At 42.3% G+C, this 22,272-nt stretch overlaps 1 protein-coding gene across 1 annotated transcript in view; it reads right to left on the bottom strand.

Moving 5' to 3' along the window:
- The window catches only part of LOC105011153 (protocadherin-16), a 110,117-nt gene extending 91,792 nt beyond the window's left edge, over positions 1-18,325 (bottom strand). The window contains exon 1 of the mRNA XM_034293406.1: positions 17,781-18,325. The gene's annotated coding sequence lies outside the window, so the exon portion shown is untranslated. The remainder of the gene's footprint in view (positions 1-17,780) is intronic.
- Positions 18,326-22,272: the final 3,947 nt, after the last annotated feature.

Below are 22,272 nucleotides of genomic sequence, written 5' to 3'. Positions count from 1 at the left end.
GTTCACACACCCTTACACACACACACAACACACACCTCTGATATTTTTCCAGGTCCTTCAATCGTTGGTTGTGGTTTTGGAGCAAACCTTTTTGAAAGACTGCCCCATGGGGAGACCATCGTGCTACTGAGCTGCTGACACATCCAGATGGAGATGGTAGCATTGTCGATTATAATACCAGAACTGTGAACCGCATGTTTTTTTTTGTTTTTTTTTACTCTGATCGCAAAACCTGTAACCATGATGAAAAAGGAAGTCCAAAATAGGCAAAAAGAAGAAGACTGTTAATAAATGTCAAATATTGCCGTAAAATGTTGAGATCACATTGCCAACCTTAACTTGACCTTAATCCTCAAACTCCAATCTAACTTGACCTCAAACCCCAAACTCCAATCTAACTTGACCTTAAACCCCAATTTCACACACACACACCCACACAGACACACAAAGACATACAACACACGTACAACACACATTAGCCCAAATCCTCACATTCATTTGTGAAAATACTTTTACTGCATTTTCCCTGTTTATCACAACTCTAAATGTTTATCATGTAGTAGTAACAGTCATAATTCTGTTGATAAATAACCAGCTAATATTTACATCAGATGATTTATCAAGTGTATGACTCTTAACAACATTACAAAGTTCAGACTAAATATTAGTAATCCGTTACACAAAAACTGTCGCTCCTATCAGAGCCAACATTTGCCCAGAGTGAAAAAGTGCTTTGGCAATGAAATTTTACTTCCTAACACAGGTAGAATCCACCCCAAGTTATTAGTGAAAGTGTGAGGCCAAAAGAAAACCCTGAAAGAAAAATATCTACCCGTTTCCCATCAGATACATTTAATAAATTGCTGCTGTGCTTTTGTTCAGTCAATCCCATGATCCATGTGTTATAAAATACATTTTACAAAAATAAATGTAATTAGTAGAATTCTTCTCATAGGTCTTTCTGTAACATTTCATGAAACATATAACAATATAGTAGGATTTTGTAACCTAATACATCCTTTAATAAGCGGCAAACTGACGGAGCAGTGCAATTTAAAATGTTGTGTTTCTAGTCTGCCAAATTATTTAAACATATCGCCAAAGAGCTAAACCAACCTGACAAACCAAATTAAATATAAAGCTTTCAAAAATAAAAAAAGGCTTGGCAACTAATCAGGTCTCTGTTGACATTTTGAATAGATATCTTTGCTTGTTCTGAGAAATCTTCTGAAAAGAACAGGAATTTTGAATTAAAATGAAAGGGTACACTAAAATATATATGCAGTTCAAAGAACCTTTGTGGAAAGCAGCCCGTCAGAATTATGAGCAGTCCAAACTAACAGGGCGCTATCGGTGGATTCAAGATAGCAGAGCTAGTATTTGATTTGGATTAGGGATTTGACTAGGGATATTTAAACTTAGCTGCCCATTGGTACCCTACATGTATTAATTGCAGTTCACGATAAAGACACATGGGCTGGATTAAATGAAACAAACACTTTTGTCCTCAAAGTGGCACTAGGTAACATCCAAATACATTAGCATTACTTTCAGACGCAGCAGTCCAGCCTTTATTTTACTTGAATATTTTAACTTTGTCTGGCTGGCTGACTTAGTTCCCCTATACCCTCACAATCTATAGACTGATCTATATAGTATATATGTCCTTCAGAGATCCCATTTGGTGCACTACAGTAAATGGTAGAGTACAATAAAGGGGATACGGCTCTGGTTTACAGTGGGGCACTATAAGGGAATAGGGTATCAATGCTCTACATTAGGATTAGGGTTCCATTTGGGATGCAGTCATTTCCTCCAAATAAACGTTGTACTGCTCCAGGATGAATGTGTCTGAGACTCCAGAGTAGTCATGAAAGTGTCTAATATCAATCAGGGATTTTTGAATGAAATGTCCAACAGACCAGATCTGTAAATCACTAATTTCCATAAACCAGTAGTAAGTCCTGTGTGCCTCAGCCTCAGTGAAGCGTGGTGCTTTGTGCGGCCAACGGTTTGATTCCCATGGGGGACCATTATGAAAATGTGTTCTCTCATTCTTGCTAAGAGTATCTAAAATATCCACTAAACTCCTCTTGGGTAATTTGGTTACACAGCCCGCGTACGAGAAGTGAGAAAATCATAAACTACTGTGATATTCTATGTTCATTTTGTGGTCAGGAGGAAAGAACTGCCTTCCCTTTCCTCGCGCCATTTGTCTTTATAGCTCTCGTCTTTCTCTTTCGGCGGTGGAACACTGGACTTGACTCCCTTTGTTTCTATTCTCCAACGATCCCAGGACTGCATAGGACTGTGAAGTGTTACAGACTGCAGAACAGCACAGTACATCGTGTGTGTGTGTGTGTGTGTGTGTGTGTGTGTGTGTGTGTGTGTGTGTGTGTGTGTGTGTGTGTGTGTGTGTGTGTGTGTGTGTGTGTGTGTGTGTGTGTGTGTGTGTGTGTGTGTGTGTGTGTGTGTGTGTGTTGATCAGTACTCCGTGCAGAGTGTGTGTGTCTGTTGGCTAGTCGCCACATCAAGCGTTCCCTCAGTACATGTATGTTCAGGGCTGCTAACACAAGGAATGTCCTCCGCCCACATTCTACACTCTCAATCGTTCATTTTCTAGCTCCTGTAATTCATTCGAAAGGAGACATGAGAGGATGTTTATTTCGATAAAGTGCGTTAAGAAAAATATCCCTGTGTGGTTGCTGGATTTTTGAATGGTTCCAGCCTGGAGGGGACGCTGATGTTCATTTCTGTCCATGGTGGTAGTCTTGGTTCGGCTTTCAGGACTGCCTTGTATCATGCCAGGTGATCACATTCATCATTTGCCACGGCTAGGTGCTGTATTCAGGCACTCTGCTATGACTCTTAAACGAAAAAACGCTCAGAGTTTTATATTTTAATATAAAATAATATAAAAACACTGTAATAAGATGTTATACATCCACTAGATCTGTCATTGGGTATTTCAAGATAGCGGAAGTTGATCAGCTTAAGAATAACAATCACCGAAAGTCATGTGGTACTAAATTGTTACCCAGAGATTTATTGATATTTAATTACCAGCAGCTGCATTGTGGTTTCAATTCTCGTTGCCGCTGTAGCTCTCAAACCTAAACAACATCCTTGGTAATTGGACCATTGTTCTAATGAGATGTTTGTACTTGCTTGGACTGTGATCTGTGGCTGTTTATGTATTTTAATTGATTGCACTGATTGAGTGACCAAAATGCTTGTGTAAAAACAAAACCTCGCAGTGCATTCTGGGTGTTATTACTCTAATTAGTTTGGCCCCGAAAATAGGGAATGCTGAAAAATCCTTTTGAAAATGCAAAGCACAGGCTTCTGAAATGTTACCACAAAGTACCATGTTGGGCTGTAGTTCAGGCCTGTGGAATACAAATGAAAAGTAGAATTTTTCGAAATACAGAAATACTAATAGTCTCTGAACGCACGTCATGATTATTTTAAACCATGTTCCCTGCTTTAGGCCACCTAGTGGTAACAACAGGGATATCAGTACAACTCAGTCAGATTCAATGTGTCAGAAGTGATTAAAATACATGTGTTTGTGTGTGTGTGCATGCGTGTGTGTGTGTGTGTGTTTGTGTGCGTGTTTGTGTGTGTGTAGTGCATCTAAACACACACATGAGGTGACATCATCTTGTGGGACCACGGTAACAGCAGAGCAGAACAGAAAGGTTCCATTCAGTCTACCCACACAATGACTGGCAACACACCCTGTAACCTACATCTGATGGACCGAGACAAAACCCTGTAACCTACATCTGATGGACAGAGACAACACTCTGTAACCTACATCTGATGGACAGAGACAACACTCTGTAATGTACATCTGGTGGACAGAGACAACACCCTGTAATGTACATCTGATGGACAGAGACAACACCCTGTAATCTACATCTGATGGACAGAGAGACAACACCTTGTAATGTACTTCTGATGGACAGAGACAACACCCTGTAATCTACATCTCATGGACAGAGAGACACAACACACTGTGGTTAAAATTCAGATCAGAAATATATCTGATACCTTCCATTGTTTTCTATTGGCCAGGTTTTTTAAAACTACCATTGAGTCCCTGGCTCAGAACACATTCACTCTTTGCCCCCCCAAGAAGAGCTGTGTTATCCACCACTTGGTGCTGACAACACACAGACACACACAAAGAGACACACACACACACACACGGACACATACAGAGACACACACAGACACCTACACACACAGACAGACATACACACAGAATCACACAAAGCATCGCCCCAGGAGCACATAAAATAATTGCGGGCTTCAGACAAACAGCATGCGTCCCAAACAGCCCTCTATTTAATTCATAGAGCACTCCGAATGAGAGTTAACCTCAGGCTCCTGGTCAAAAGAAGTGCCCCAGGGGGTATACGCTGTTTGGGAGTCAGACAAATGGACACGGTTAAGCAGTGTACATGTTGGAGGGATAAAGCGGAGGGATACGTTGTACGGCGGAGGGATACGCCACATGTGGCCAAGCGGTGTTGTGTTGCAGTCATGTAAGGACCGTAGGTCTCTGTAGGCCCGCAGAGGTGGACTGGCAACATATTCAGGGTTGCATTGTAAAAGGAATGCTTTCTCTCAATCACCCTCTGTCATTTATTCCCTCAACCTCTCTCTCTCTCTCCCCTGTCTCACACGTATTTAGGGTCTCCCTGTACAGGAAGCTGGGTTCTCCCCTCTTAGGGTTCACCGGACATGGCATCACACTGCCGAATGTGAAAGGTTGGGGTAAGGTTAGGTGGACGTTGGGTTAAGTCGGGGTTAAGGTTTGGCGTGGGGTGACGTGGGGTAAGGTTTAGGTGAGCGCGCTGGCGTATCAGAGGTCTGTGGTTTGTGGTGAGGATGGGGGAGGGATGGAGGAATGCTCTCCATCTCAGTTTCCAGTGGTTTAGAAAAGGCAGTGGCGGCCGGGCGTGTGGTTGGGGATGTGACCCCTGGGACAGACCATTCTCATACTCATTCTCAGCTGTCATTGTGGAAATATACCCCTGCGTGTGTCTGACTGGTGTGTGTAGATTGCTCTCATTCGTATGTGTGTGCGTGCGTGTGGGTGTGTGTGTGTGTGTGTGTGCGTGCGTGTGTGTGTGCGTGTGTGTGTGAGTGATGGGTCTAAGTGAGAGACAGGTTTTATAGAAAGTGCTGTGTGCCTTCAGTATACACACACAGACACACACAGACACACACCTCCACAGCCTCCAGTGGGAGCCCAGAAAAGTAAAAAGCCAGACAGCCAGACATTCCCTTGAAATATACATGTAAAAAGATGTCCACACTGTGACCTGATCAATATTCATTTATACAACACACACACACACACACACACACGGACACAAACACACACTCCTGCTCTAAATGTATCAGGGTTCAGCACTATGCCATGAAACTGAGTTAACACACCTAAGTCCCAAATGGAGCCCTGGTCCCCTATTAGGTGTTCACCAAGTCCACTCACTGGTTGATGATAGACATTCAAATGACTGATGGTTGTGAAGGACCAATGGCCTTTCCGCTTTGCAGTTGATTCTACTCCGTTGCCCTGACAATTGTAGCTCCAGGTAAAGTCTGAGGTTTATCCCTGCCCCTTCCACGCCCACCCCCCACCCGTTTCCCCTTCTCCCCTCCTCCCACCCCCCCTCTCCCTAACTCTTTCCCCCTCCCACCCCCCCTCTCCCTAACTCTCTCCCCCTCCCACCCCCCCCTCCCTAACTCTCTCCCCCTCCCAACCCCCTCTCCCTAACTCTCTCCCCCTCCCAACCCCCTCTCCCTAACTCTCTCCCCCAACGCTCGCCCTCTCCCTAACTCTCTCCCCCTCCCACCCCCCCTCTCCCTAACTCTCTCCCCCTCCCAACCCCCTCTCCCTAACTCTCTCCCCCTCCCAACCCCCTCTCCCTAACTCTCTCCCCCTCCCACCCCCCCTCTCCCTAACTCTCTCCCCCTCCCACCCCCCCTCTCCCTAACTCTCTCCCCCTCCCAACCCCCTATCCCTAACTGATCCATATGGGGAAAAGTGGTGAGAAAGAGAGAATAGGAAGGAGAGATAAGAGTAGGGTGCAGAAAAGAAAATGTTGAACAGGTATAAGGTTTGCTCTGAGAGCGCTGTACCAGTGACAGAGGCAGAGACAGAGCTTGGTTAACCCAGCATAGAACAGACACACATACAAACACAAAGATATAGACACGCAGACACACACACAAAGACACATAGGCACACACACACACACACACAGATACACGCACTCGTTCCCTCACACACGCACACACAGACACAAACATACACAAACACACCAGACAAAAGGAAAGCTAGTGTTAGGGGGAAATTCAGGCAGTCCAATATACTGACCAATTAAACCAATGCCTAGAACCCAGAAGATGGTTCCTGTAAGGGAAGTGGATCAAATCCAGAACCCCATCCAGTACCCCATCCAGAACCCTGTCTAGAACATCATCCATAACCCTGTCTAGTACCTTGCCCAGTACCGTCTCCCAAATGAAAACAATAAACACATCTTGAATGACTTGTTATGTAGATAAAATGTCGGGACACAACCTCCATCATCATCTGGTACCACATCTTCTGCTGACATCAACGCTCACCCCCAACATCACCCCACTGAAAATCATCCACTAGTCATGGTCCCTCATTTCCCCTCCCTAACCCCCAGCTAGTCATCATCCCTCAGCATAACACCTCTATCACTTGCTGGTCATCATCTCTCACCCAGAACTACTATCCTGATAGGTCTGTTCTGTATCATAGACGCTGAAATGTCTTTTCTGTATCACACCCTCTGATAGGTCAATTCTGTATCACACCTTCTGATAGGTTTATTCTAGGGCTGCAACCAACAACTGTTTTGATAATCAATTAATCTGTCGATTACTACTTTGAGTATAGTCGATTAATCAGATTAATCAGAATCAGATATTCCAGAATTAAATGCAAGTGTTTTATTTAAAATAAATTAAAGTTCAGTGTTTTTCATATCCTTACAATGCTTTCATTAAAACAACTGTAGGTAGTAGTAATAAAACAAATTAACATGTGCAAAAACTAAAGTGTTATCATAATATCATTTTCAGGACTGCTGGAAAAGCATTCCAGGGTACTATCTCATGAATCAGATTGAGAGACTTTTGACTGATACTGTAACTGTTAATGCAAATTGTAATGCGTTTAAATAACTCAACATTTCAATTGTGGAGAGATTTAGAACTCATCAAATTTGACACCAACAGGGTCAATTCACCAGGAACGTTGTGAGCGCTTAGTCAGCCAGAGCTGCACAACAGCCATGTCTGCTTATTATAAGCAACTTGGAGCTTCTTCTTCAGAAAGTCATTTGGAATTATTGTATGTCGCGGGTTGCATTTTTTTGAGCTTGTGTATTGTTTTGACCATGAGGCACACTAAAACTGAGAGCAAGTTTAAATAAAATATGTAACGTCTCGATCTACTACTGTCTAGCCCTGCTCTCTGCTGCACATCTATGGGCTACTACCAGCTACAAGCCTACCAGCTGTGATTGTTTTCCCTCACCAAATTAGTTTAGTGTCTAGAGGTTTGTTCAGTCAATTCACTTTTGTTTGCAAACCCCAGCCCCATTAGAGCACCCAGCTCTCTCTCACACTTAAATAGTACATCTGCTTAAGTTTGTGTGTGTAAAAAAGGCATTGCTTTTAGGGGCTCTCTTTCAATATTTCGCAACACTGCTGCTCAACTATTCATCTTCTGTCATCAAGGTTACAACTTCTGTATCACACCCTCTGATAGGTCTATTCTTTCTCATATCATCTGGAAGGTCTACTCTATATCATTGCCTTCTGGTGATCAGAATAGGTCTGTTCTGTATAATAATATCTGATAATTCTATTCATAGATTATTCTTTTAGAATGTACCTTTAAAACTTTGCTATTATGCAGATCTGTTGCTGATCATATTGGATCTTGGCCCTTTTAGTCTGTATGACATCAGTGCATCATCATCTTCATTTCATCCCTAAAAAACGACTGAAGAAGAAGGTCTGAAAGGGAGGGTGTAAGGAGAGAACTGTTTAAAGACGTTCTTTGATGTTCTTCAGAGAAGAATGTTCCGTCACGTTTTCCCAACTCGGGGATGTCATCAATATTATCCCTCCCTCTCCTGGGAGCAATTGATGTGGAAAAGGGGCAAACATGTCATCAGTGTTGGGTTTCCTCGCTCCCTCTGTCTCTCTCACACACACACACACACACACCTCAAACCGACACAAACAACATTTCCAGATGAGACTCACTTAGCCAGTTGGTATGCAGTGAATCCTAACGTTGGTCAAGACTTTTAAAGGGTTAGACCAGAGACGCAACACACACCGCATAGACAAAACACAGAAGACTGGCGTCGTTTCTACAAATCAACTTCATCACACACCCACACAAAACCCACACACACATACACGCATTAACACACAAACATCTGCATACACGCACGCACAACACAAGTTCACAGTTTGTGTGTCCTAAAGACCAATCACCAAAGCCTTGTTAGCAGTTTGGTAATGACATGAATATTGATGTAAATGTGTTTCACACTTTTACTTCAAAACCACTTGGCAGCTTCTAATCCAACGAGAACCTTTCACTACAGAGGCAGACCACCTTGAAGGATATGCTCTTTAGCATCTATCTAACATTGACCTAACATCTATCTAACATTGGCCTAGCATCTATCTAACATTGACCTAGCATCTATCTAACATCTACCTAGCATCTACCTAACATCTATCTAACATCCATGTAACATCTATCAAACATCTACCTAGCATCTACCTAACAGCTCTACTTAACAACTATATAACATCTACCTAGCAACTACTTAACATCTATATAACATCTACCTAGCATCTACCTAACAGCTCTACTTAACAAATATATAACATCTACCTAGCATTTACCTAACAGCTCTACTTAACAACTATATAACATCTACCTAGCAACTACTTAACATCTATATAACATCTGCCTAGCATCTACCTAACATGTATCTAACGGCTACCTAACATGTATTTAACATCTATCTATTTAACATATATTTAACATATATTTAACATTTATCTAACATCTATCTAACATCAATCAAGCATCTACCAAGAATCATAACATCTGACAGTTATTGTAAATATATCATTTAGATCTCTTTGTATTACTCTCCTTCCTTCTACATGTGGTTACCTACCTCTTGTACTTGATATTTTCAATGTAATTAAAATTTACATTTCAAGTGATTTATTGGCATGGAAATAATTGGTTTACAGTGCCAAAGCAAGTGGAAAATATAAACGTACAATGAAAACAAAAATTTAATTAAAACAAAAAAGTAAATTCTAACTATTTTTGAGTGTTATATAGAGCTATGTGCAGTTTAGTTAAAAATGTGCAAACAATCATGAATAAGACTGACAAGGGAAAACAAATATATGATTACTGGTTAGATTCACAGTGTTTCTGTTTCAACAGTTGCCCTTTCCTTATTGCAACGGGTCAGAAATCATGCTGCTTTGATTGCACATTGTGGTATTTCGCATAACAGATATGGGAGTTTGTCAACGTTTGATTTTATTTCAAATTCTTTGCGGGTTTCTCCCTCACTCTCTCTCGCTCACCCTCTGTCGCTTTGTCTCCCACTCTCGCCGTCTCTCTCTGCCTCTCTTTCTGTCTCTCTTAGTTGGAAAGTAGTGTGAGACCGACAGGTACTTTAAATTATTCATATGATGACTGGCTGGTAATTGTAGGACAACTGAACAAAGGGACAAGTGACCCAGTTATTACTTCTACTACTACTACTACTACTACCATTACTACTACTACTACTACTAATACTACCACTTCCACTACTACCACTACTACTACTACTACTACTACCACCACTACCACTTCCACTACTACTACCACTACTACTACTACCACTACCACTTCTACTACTATGACTACTACCATTACCACTACTACTACTACTACTACTACTACTACCACCACTACTACTACCACCACTAACACCACTACTACTACCACCACTACTGCTACTACCATTACTACTACTACTACCATGACTACCCTTACTACAACCACTACTACTACAACTACCCCCATTACTACTACTAATACTACCATGACTAACATTACTACTACCACTACTACTACTACCACCATTACTACTACTACCATTACTAACACCACTACTACCATGACCACTATTACTACAACCACTACTAATAACATTACTATTACTAGTACTACTACTACCATTACTACCATTACAATTACTACTACTACTAATACCACTATTATTACACCTACTACTACTACTACTACTATCACTACAATTACTATTACTACTAATACCACTAATATTACTACTACTACGAATACTAATACCATTAATGTTACTACTACTACTACTACTACCACCACTATTACTACTACTACTAGTGTCTAGGTTTGGCACTTTGAGTCTATGCAGGCAAACACAGGTCTTCAACTGGTATGGTGATTTTAAACCTGGAGAACAAATGTTTTTCCACTAGATTCCACAGCCATAAAATTAAATCTAGCTGTAGCATAAACAAATTTCAAGGAAAGCAAAAACTATTTATTGGGTTTTCTTGGAGTTTCCTTTCGTTGGGGAGGAAACTTGGTTTCCTTTATTTGCACAATGATATTCAGAATTGTTAATGGCATTTCCCCTGAAGTAAAACAGGAAATAAGAAACTGCAAGATATGTCTGGGTAACAAAAATTAGAGACATGCAGGTACATTGTCCTGTTTAAATATGACACATGTAGCATAATTGGGGAGATATTATGTTCTGCATTATTGTAAATTGTAGCTTTGTTTCAGGTTTGGGTACCAGTGTTGCTGTAATGAAATTGAAATGCAAAGCGTAGATGTCTGGACAATGTTGCCTACGGTAAATAAAATAATTAGGTCATGAGAAGTCTCATGTTGGGTTATAAGCCATCCCGATTAGACATAAGCCCTATTCCACGATTCACAATTCTTTTCATAGCAGGAGGTCAGGTAATTTACTCTTACTCTTACTCTTACTCAGCAGGAGAGAAGAATTCCAGCCAGACTGTTTCAGTTACAGTTGTGCTCCTAAGTTTGCATACACTGGCAGAAATAGTGACATTTTGGCATTGATTTTGAAAATAGGACTGATAATGCATATTTTTTACATTTAATATAAGGATAGTGATCATATGAATCCATTTATTATTACATCTTTTTTGGTTCCTTTTTAAATCATAATGATAATAGAAATCACCTAAATGGCCCAGAACAAAAGTATACATTCCCTTGAATGTTTGGCCTTGTTACCGAGCCACAAGGTGACACACAGGTGAAAACTACAGTTAAAGGCAAATTTCCCAAACCTGTGGCTTTTAAAGTTGCAATTAGTAGCTGTGTATAAATAGTCAATGAGTTTGTTAGCTCTCAAATGGATGCACTGAGCAGGCTAGAGCCATAGGGAGCAGAAAAGAACTGTCAAAAGACCTGTGTAACAAGGTAATGGAACTTTATAAAGATGGAAAATATCCAGATAAAATATACAGAAATCCAAAGCCTTGCACATGCCGGTCATTAGTGTTCAATCACTTAATAAAAAGTGGAAAATTTGGGGATTGTGACGGTGAGGTGACAGACAGCTCCGTCATCTCCCGCTTTTCCCGGATTCCCATTGTTCATGAACTCACCTCGGACTCCCTCATTTGTCTTGTCTCCAATTGTCTCTAACACCAGGTCCCAATCAAATAAAGGAGTCCGGGTTGAGTTCATGTACAATGGGAATCCAGGAAAAGTGGGAGATGACGGAGCTGTCCGTCACCTCACCATCACATCTCTTGATACCAAGCCAATGTCAGGTAGACCAAGAAAGATTTCATCTAAAACTGCCAGAAGAATTGTTCGGGATACAAAGAAAAACCCACAGGTAACCTCAGAAAAAATACAGGCTGCTCTGGAAAAATACGGTGTGGTTGTTTCAAGGAGCACAATACAATGATACTTGAACACAAATTAGCTGCATGGTCGAGCTGCCAGAAAGAAGCATTTACTTTGCCAATGCCACAAAAAAGCCTGGTTACAATATGCCCGACAACACCTTGACACGTCTCACAGCTTCTGGTACACTGTAATTTGGAGTGACGAGGCCAAAATAGAGCTTTATGGTCACAACCATAAGCACTATGTTTGGAGAGGGGTCAACAAGGTCTAGTGAACAGAATACCATCCCCACTGTGAAGCACGGTGGTGACTCACTGATGTTTTGAGGGTGTGTAAGCTCTAAAATCACAGGGAATCTTATGAAAATTGATGGTAAGATGAATGCAGCATGTTATCAGAAAATACTGGCAGACAATTTGCATTCTTCTGCACAAAGCTGCGTATGGGACGCTCTTGGACTTACAGTCTCCTGACCTTAATATCATCGAGCAACTCTGGGTAGATCTCAAACATGCGGTTCATGCAAGACGACCAAAGACTTTGCATGACCTGGAGGCATTTTGCCAAGATGAATGGGCAGCTATACCACCTGCAAGAATTCGGGGCCTCATAGACAACTATTGCAATAGACTGCACGCTGTCATTGATGCTAGAGGGGGCAATACACAGTATTAAGAACTAAGGGTATGCAGACTTTTGAACTGCGGACAGTTAATTTTTTTCTTTGTTGCCATGCTTTCAGTTTATGATTGTGCCATTCTGTCATGACCTACAGTTGAATGTGAATACCATAAGAAATAAAAGACGTGTTTTGCCTGCTCACTCATGTTTTCTTTACAAATAGTACATATAGTACCAATTCTCCAATGGTATGCAAACTTTTGAGCACAACTGTATGCAGAGAGCATGCTATGACAGCTATGGCATGACAAACCTAACCATAAGCATAAGCCTAACTCTAACATTAACTTCTAACCATGAGCCCTAATACTTAACCTAACCCCCAAGCTCAAAATAGCCTTTGTCCTCATGGTGTGGGGATTTAAGGTCCGCACTAGGATAGTTAAATGATGAAAAACACTCACACACAATCCTTAGGTTAAACACTGCCACAATTCCCTTGTCCCAATCAGACACAATGTGGTACCCATGGCAACACTACCCAGAGGCCACCTGGGATCAGGTCTGAATTTGAATCTGATTTAGCCATTATCGTGTTACCCTGCCTATTAATAACGACAGCACGAGGATCCGCTCTGCGTGTCAGTGTGTTTGTGTGTGTGTCAGTTTATGTGTGTGTTTGTGTGTGTGTCTGTGTGTGTGTGTGTTTGTGTTTGTGCAGATTTCTATAACTACATAACAGGAACAAAAATGTGTCCAAACTGTGGTTAAATAAGAACAAGGCAAGCCTAGTTCAGCCGGCCCGCAGTTAAAAGTGATAAACATTGTTGCCTGGACTGGACTCAATCCAAGGTTTCCCACATGAGAGGCAGAGTCCTTAACCACTATGCCACAGGGATATACAGTTGCTTGGTGTCGGTATAGCATCACGACATCAGATAACTCACGCATTAAAATCATTCCAAGTTTGAATATTTCGCTAGACACCATTAAGCATTGTGTAAAACGGATTAACGTTTCTTATTATGTTTATCTCCACCACAAATATCATCCATGAACTGTATGGCTTTTGCCACTGGCTGTTGTAACAGCTTATTAGCCAGAATAGTCATAAGAATTGAGCAATTGCTAGCGAGACTGAAGATTACACTGCCAGAGCTATTTCATTTCATGGTACAAAAATGTTTGTTTTTCTTTCATTTGTGAATGACATTGATACAATAGCTATCAATATAGGTGCCGATAACTGACTTTTTCATCAAGTGAAAAGACAAGAGAATCGTGGAAACCCCTACTCTTTTACTGCCCAAGGGATTTTGACCCAGCCTATATTACCCCAAAAAGCATGCACGGATGCATACATCGAACTTCGAAAATCCACCAAAAATAGTTGCACTGTAAGCAGGCTTACTATAACATAGCTACTACTTAATGTTGTATCCAGCAAAATTTTTATCTATCCAGAACAAATCCTGATGCATAATTTGTATCAACTGTGACAAGATTTGAACACGGGAACAATTGTTTGCAGGTCCACGTCTCCAACCACTACGTTATTTAACAAGGGTCAGTCAGTCAGTCAGTCAGTCAGTGGGCAGTGTGGATATGAGGCAGTGTGGATATGAGGCAGTGTGGATATGAGGCAGTGTGGATATGAGACAGAGTGGATATGAGACAGAGTGGATATGAGACAGAGTGGATATGAGGCAGTGTGGATATGAGTCAGTGTGGATATGAGGCAGTGTGGATATGAGACAGAGTGGATATGAGGCAGTGTGGATATGAGACTGAGTGGATATGAGGCAGTGTGGATATGAGACAGTCTGAATGCAAGACAGTGGAAATGAGACAGTGTGGATATGAGACAGTGTGGATATGAGGCAGTGTGGATATGAGGCAGTGTGGATATGAGACAGAGTGGATATGAGGCCGTGTGGATATGAGACTGAGTGGATATGAGGCAGTGTGGATATGAGACAGTCTGAATGCAAGACAGTGGATATGAGACAGTGTGGATATAAGACAGTGTGGATATGAGACAGTGTGGATATGAGACTGAGTGGATATGAGGCAGTGTGGATATGAGACAGTCTGAATGTAAGACAGTAGATATGAGACAGTGTGGATATGAGACAGTGTGGATATGAGACAGGTTGGATATGAGACAGGTTGGATATGAGACAGTCTGAATGTAAGAGAGAGTGGATATGCGACAGGGTGGATATGAGGCAGTGGATATGAGGCACTGTGGATATGAGTCAGTGTGGATATGAGGCACTGTGGATATGAGTTAGTAGATATGAGGAAAAATGGTTATGGTGTGTACTAACCAAACAAACATTCTCATTTAATATCAATATGCCAGTTAAAAGAGATTTGTCACACAAACACACACATACCAAAGCAAATCCACACTTCTACACACACAAACACACACACACACACGTGCAGTTGGTTATGAGTTAAAGAGTAACGTAAATATTTCCCCAGGCTACTTATGGAGGGCCATCACACAGATCTTATTTGTGTTTCCCCACCACGGCCTCTAACTGTGACACCATCTGCTACCCATTCAACACTGTGTGTGTGCGTGTGTGTGTGTGCACAAAGACCACTGCTACCATGCATTCGTGTCGTCATGGGTTAAAGACTGAGTGTGTGTGTGTTCTAGTTAATGTCAGGCACCGGAAGGCCCTTATTAAAACCGGAGGACATATCCTGTCCCTGTTAGACCCTGTATACACATATGTGATTCTATTGGTTCTTCCAAGATCTTTGAAGTTCCTCAAGGAAATGTACGGTTCTTGGCAGTGTACAATGCCCCTAAGGTTCTTCCAAGAAGCCCCTAGGGGGTGTGGTGAATGGAGGACCATCCTAAGTTCTTGGGTGTCCTTGAAGAAACCTAACTGGCCAGTGAGACAACAACAGGTGCAGGCCATTAACTGAAATGATTTAAGATCTCTTGAATTTAAAGTAAGGATTTTGCCCTGTTTTATTTAAATGTATATAGTTTTTAACCCTAGAAAAAATATATCATTTGGGAAAATACAGATATATATTAATATAAAAAGTGCACAAATAATACATTTCCAGACAAATGTATGTCAAGCATTAAAATGAATGACAAAATTCATACAAAACACACACTGGGGATTGTACACTTGTATCCTAAAATGCATTCCAAAAATATGTTGTGTGTGTGTATATATATATTATATATAGAGAGAACCGTTCAATTTTCAGTTAATTTTAACCCTTGTGTTCTTCACTCAAAACCTTCCTTTTTGACTTTTTTGGAAAGGAAAGAAAAAGGTGCAGTTGTCTGTTAATTTTTTCAGGAGCTGTATATACACACATTGTTCCATATTGGTAGGAAAACTATATATTTTCATATTTGTGCAAATGGCTGTGTTTTTCAGTCATTTTAAAAAGAAGATTAAACATGTACACAACTGGAACATGTACACAACTGGAACTGGAACAATATGATACACGTGTCAATGGATAAAAAGGTAATCAACACGTCGACATCAATACGCCAGCAGTTACTCTTATTATTAAGAACCAATGGGTTCTTCATTAAATAATGAAAGGGTTATTTATGGTTTTACGGATTCTCCCATTTTTTAAGAATACTACTATTCCGTTGATAAATCTACTTTTAAGAAACCTGAAAAGAATCCTACATGATCCAAAATCCTACCTTTCATTTTTAATAAACAGTGCAAGGATCCTGGGGGTCGTGCTTTAAGCACCTGACAGTAAAATCCAACGAGTTATCCTATGACCCCGACAATCCCACCCTCGCCTTAATGCATGGTTTATTATTATCACATTAAAATTGTAATTTGATGCACTTCTCCGTTCCATGGATCAAAAATAAGCCTAAACGAGCGTGCATGGGGACAATTACAACTCGCGTGTTTAAATCATCAACCTTGTCCGGTAGCGGCAGCGCCGTCACAGACAGATCGGCTAAATCCAACTTGAACTTGCACATATGGTTCAAATTAAACAAAGAGACTCGGTTTACAGCCCGGTGCCGTGCACGCCTAGGCTCTCCGCGAGAAACCGATCCGTCACCGAGGCTTCTCTCTCTCTCTCTCTCTCTCTCTCTCTCTCTGCAGAGATGACGGAGAAACGGGATGGTGAAGTTTAGGCAGCCGAAATATAAGCTAATGACGGACAGCTTACAACGAGAGCATATCTGTAGATAAAGTTGAACTGCAGATTGGCCACCTGCGGTGAGAGCTCGACTGAAATACATATTTTGGTTTTGGTGCTAAAATGTGCCCTCTCGCGTACGTTTCTAGCCTGCCAACTCGCAACGCTACCCTGACAGCCAATACACATCCCTCCAATGAAAACATCAAAGCAGCTTGTCCCGGTGAGGAAAAATTGCTACCGTCACAATCAATTTCTGTTACCCCAAACGTTCCCTTACCATTGATGAGTAGGTTAAAGCTATGCGTAGGAAATAGCCACATTTAAATACGAAAAAAGGTTATGAGTTAACCGCAGCTATTCACAGTATAGCCTAGACATGCACAATACCTCAAAGTCTAAATTTGCCAGATTTGTTAATGTATTATGTAATGTATTTTTACGTTTTCGCCTTGTAAATGAAGAGCGATCTATAATCAATATAAGGGGATGCTGGCAGAACAATCTGTAAATCAAGCAGCAGGCCCCTGGTTCAATAGTGGCTTCTTCTACAGCTAGCAGTTTCCATTGTCAAGCCATCTGCTTTTGGGGTTTCTCAATCCTGCTGTAGAGCTGGAGCTCCAGTGATAGCAGTGATACGTAACACAAACCATTTCGGATTCACCGGTAGGCTACTGCGAGGAGAAATGTGAATGAGTGATGTTGAGAAATCAGCAGCCTGCAGCGTGATAACAGGTCTGCCCGTTCCACATATAGGCTAGCCAATGCGTCCCCCATTCATCCTCATTCACACAAATGACAGTAGACAACTGCCGCTGCCTAGTGTTGGATAGATGCACGCTGTATGTAAGTGTGCGTGTGCGTGTGTGTGTGTGTGTGTGTGTGTGTGTGAGTGTTGCGCCCGCGAGCGCGTGAGAGAGAGCACGCACGAACGTTGAAGAAAGATACTGTCACTTACATGCATCTGAACCCGCGGAAGCTCCTCAATGTAGGTTATGCGACAGCCGTTATATCCCGGTATTTCGTTATTCCTCTATTAAAAAAAGAGATTAGTAGTCTATGCACACTACTCCCCTATTCCCCTAACGACGCAGACACACAGCCAGACAATCCACAGAAGGAAAAAAAATCCTTTAATAGACCAAAGATTGCTGCTCCCTGTCCGCTTTTCCACTCATAATATCCACCACGAAGAAAAGATGAATGTATATTCCACGTGTCGGTTGTTAGGCGTACCTCTCTACCTCTAGAGCCGCCGCATAGGTCACTCCGAGAGAAAGCGAACGTATTCCTTTATGCCTCTCCGGCGGCAGGTGAGGTAAGCGGTTCTCTCTGTCAGAAAAATAGGTTAGTTCCTCTCCTGTCCTCCGTTCAGTCGCAGCTGATAGCGAGCAGCTAGAAGAAGGGTTCTGTACCCCGCAGGCTTCTCTCTCTGTGCGGTTCTAACGGTCACCTCTCGTTCAGCATCCAGTAGAACAGAGCTCAAGCGCGCAAAGGACTCCGCGGCGGTGGCACCTCTCGGAATGAAACCATACACCCAGACCAGGCCCAACCCACTCACCCAACCCCCCCCCCCCCCCACACCCCCGCCCCTCTCCTCCCTTTTTCTCCGATCTGGGCTGTTAATTTATTCGACACGTGGGGAGCTGCCCAAGAGGGGGAGCGGAGGGAAGAGAGGAGCGCAGAAGGAAAGGGGGGAGATCCGAGAAAGGAAAAGTGAGGACAGATTGGGGTTTGGTGCCCCCCAGCTCCGCTGAATGGAAGTAGTTTTCCAGTTAAAATCCAGACAAAGGGTCGCGTGCCGTTCAGCGACGTCGGACCTGCTCAGTCAGGTGATTTTTATCATTAAGTCGGTCAGGTGATTTTTATCATTTAGACTAATGATTACCATGGTAACCGTCATTTGACTGAGTACCTTTTAAAATTCGTTTAGCCTCAGTCACAGTCACATATACGTACCCCATTCAATTCCACAGAAGATTTGCCAAAGTATGGCAATGGCTAATTTACTCACATCAAAACGCATTCATTGCAAATATAAGTTATTGCCAGACCGCCTAGGCAGAGCAGGCCAAGAAGAGCGAATGTCTCTTACTGAGTGAGTAAGTGACAGACTGACTGACTGACTGACTGACGACCCTTGTTAAATAGCATAGTGGTTAGAGACTTGGCCCTGCAAACAATAGTTCCTGCGTTTGAAACTGATCATAGTCAAAACAAATCATGCATTAGAATCTGTTCTGGATAGACTAACACTTTGCTGGATACAACCTTCAGCAGCTATGTTATATTAGGCTAAGCCTAAACAAAACTGTTTACCGACTATTTCTGGTGGATTTTCGAAGTATGCATCCGTGCATGCTTTTTGGGTCAGGATAGAGAAAAACGTTCATAACCTCAGGTACGTTATAGTATGCCTGAACTGAAAAATTTTACAGTTATACTTTGATTATATCTGGTGGATTTTCGAAGCACGGAGCCGTGCATGCTTTTTGGGGTAATATAAGCTAGATCCAATCCCATTGGGCAGTAAAAGAGTAGGGGTTTCCACGATTCTCTCGTCTTTTCACTTGACAAAAAAGTCAGCTATTGTCACCTGCAGTATATTGATAGTTACTCTATCAATGTCATTCACTAATGAAGAAAAACAAAGTTTTTGTGCCATTAAATGAAATAGCGTTGGCTGTGTTAAAGTTCATATTAAGTCTCTCTAGCAATCGCTCAATTCTTATGACTATTCCAGGTAGTAAGTAGATACTAGTAAGCCTATTACTGGCTAATAAGCTGTTAAAACGGCCTGTAGCCAAATCTCTACATTTTTATAGATTATATTTGTGGTGGAGGTTAACTTAATAAACGTTAGTCAATTTAACACAATGCTTAATGGTGTGTAGCGAAATATTCAAACTGGGCATGATGTTAATGCGTGACAAAGTTATCTGATGTCGAGATGCTATACCGACACAGGGCAAAGTATAGCACCATGGCATAGTGGTTAAGGACTCTCATGTGGAAGACCTGGGTTTGAGTCCAGTGAGGACAACAATATTTCTCACTTTTAATTGCGGGCCGGCTGAACTAGACTTGCCTGGTTCCTTTTCTGGTTTACATCATGCATCATTGTCATGAGTAACTGAATACAGGCCTAATAACATTTAAGAACAGCCTTCTGTGATCACTTATGAAAGGTCAAAAGGGCCGTTTATTACCCAGTGTCTGGCTATATGTCAGGATATAAACAAGGCTTGTGATTCATGGCACAGACAGACCGTGTCGTATACATGCAGACAGACAATGTGAGGACAGAGAGCCTGATATACATGTACTGTAGACAGACCGTGTGAAGACAGTCTGGTGTACACAGACAGAGAGTATGAGGACAGACAGTCTGATGTACACAGACAGTGTGAGGACAGACAGTCTGATGTACACAGAGAGTGTGAGGACAGACAGTCTGATGTACACAGACAGTGTGAGGACCGACAGTCTGATGTACACAGACAGTGTGAGGACAGACAGTCTGATGTACACAGAGAGTGTGAGGACAGACAGTCTGATGTACACAGACAGTGTGAGGACAGACAGTCTGATGTACACAGACAGTGTGAGGACCGACAGTCTGATGTACACAGAGAGTGTGAGGACAGACAGTCTGATGTACACAGAGAGTGTGAGGACAGACAGTCTGATGTACACAGACAGTGTGAGGACAGACAGTCTGATGTACACAGACAGTGTGAGGACAGTCTGATGTACACAGACAGTATGAGGACAGACAGTCTGATGTGCAAAGACAGACAGTGTGAGGACAGACAGTCTAATGTAAATGCAGACAGACAGTGTGAAGGCAGACAGACTGGTGTAAATGCAGACAGACAGTGTGAAGACAGACAAACTGGTGTAAATGCAGACAGACAGTGTGAAGGCAGACAGTCTGGTGTGAAGGCAGACAGTCTGATGTAAATGCAGACAGACAGTGTGAAGGCAGACAGTCTGATGTAAATGCAGACAGACAATGTGAAGGCAGACTGTCTGATGTAAATGCAGGCAGACAGTGTGAAGGCAGACAGTCTGATGTAAATGCAGACAGGCAGTGTGAAGGCAGACAGTCTGATGTAGATGCAGACAGACAGCGTGAAGGCAGACAGTCTGCTGTAAATGCAGACAGACAGTGTGAAGGCAGACAGTCTGATGTAAATGCAGACAGGCAGTGTGAAGGCAGACAGTCTGATGTAGATGCAGACAGACAGCGTGAAGGCAGACAGTCTGCTGTAAATGCAGACAGACAGTGTGAAGGCAGACAGTCTGATGTAAATGCAGACAGACAGTGTGAAGGCAGACAGTCTGCTGTAAATGCAGACAGACAGTGTGAAGGCAGACAGTCTGATGTAAATGCAGACAGACAGTGTGAAGGCAGACAGTCTGCTATAAATGCAGACAGACAGTGTGAAGGCAGACAGTCTGCTGTAAATGCAGACAGACAGTGTGAAGGCAGACAGTCTGATGTAAATGCAGACAGACAGTGTGAAGGCAGACAGTCTGCTATAAATGCAGACAGACAGTGTGAAGGCAGACAGTCTGCTGTAAATGCAGACAGACAGTGTGAAGGCAGACAGTCTGCTGTAAATGCAGACAGACAGTGTGAAGGCAGACAGTCTGCTGTAAATGCAGACAGACAGTGTGAAGGCAGACAGTCTGCTGTAAATGCAGACAGACAGTGTGAAGGCAGACAGTCACCAGTGTTGCACATTAAAATGTAACAGGGTTGCTGACGTAGACCAACACAAGATCAGATAAACACACACACCACATGTACAAACACACACAAACCAAACATACAAACACACATGCACCCCACACACACCACACAGACAAAAACTCACACACCACACACACGCACACACATGCACACTGTACACACGCAACCCGCTCTTATTACACATTTAAAAAACACGCACGCATCACAAGTACACACACACACATAGTTAGGCAGCATCAGCACTAAGACAGTCATTCATCACTCTGGGTTTTAGGTCAAGCCTTCACTGGAGCAGTGTGTGCGTGCGTCGGTGTGTGTGGGATTCAAACATGCGCATGCATGTACACCGGTGTGTGTTGGTGTGGGTGGGATTCAAACATGCGCATGCATGTACGCCGGTGTGTGTTGGTGTGGGTGGGATTCAAACATGCGCATGCATGTACGCCGGTGTGTGTTGGTGTGGGTGAGGGAATGTGAGTGTGTACCAGTGTGTGTACATTTCTTTGGGATTGTGCTTGCATTCTTCATCGTTTACAGCCCTGGAGAAGGTCTTCAAACTTAGCATTGTGTTCACATCTGAAAAGGGGGAACATTGGATTTGTTACCAACAGATCTACACGACAGACCCTAGATTTGAGTGAAAGAAGTGAAAGAAAATGATGTCAAATGCTCCAATTCACTACAAATTACA

The sequence above is a fragment of the Esox lucius genome, chromosome 7 (assembly GCF_011004845.1).
Source record: "Esox lucius isolate fEsoLuc1 chromosome 7, fEsoLuc1.pri, whole genome shotgun sequence".
NCBI lineage: Eukaryota > Metazoa > Chordata > Actinopteri > Esociformes > Esocidae > Esox > Esox lucius.
Note: the sequence above shows the minus strand (reverse complement) of the source record. Positions and strands in the feature narration are given on the sequence as shown.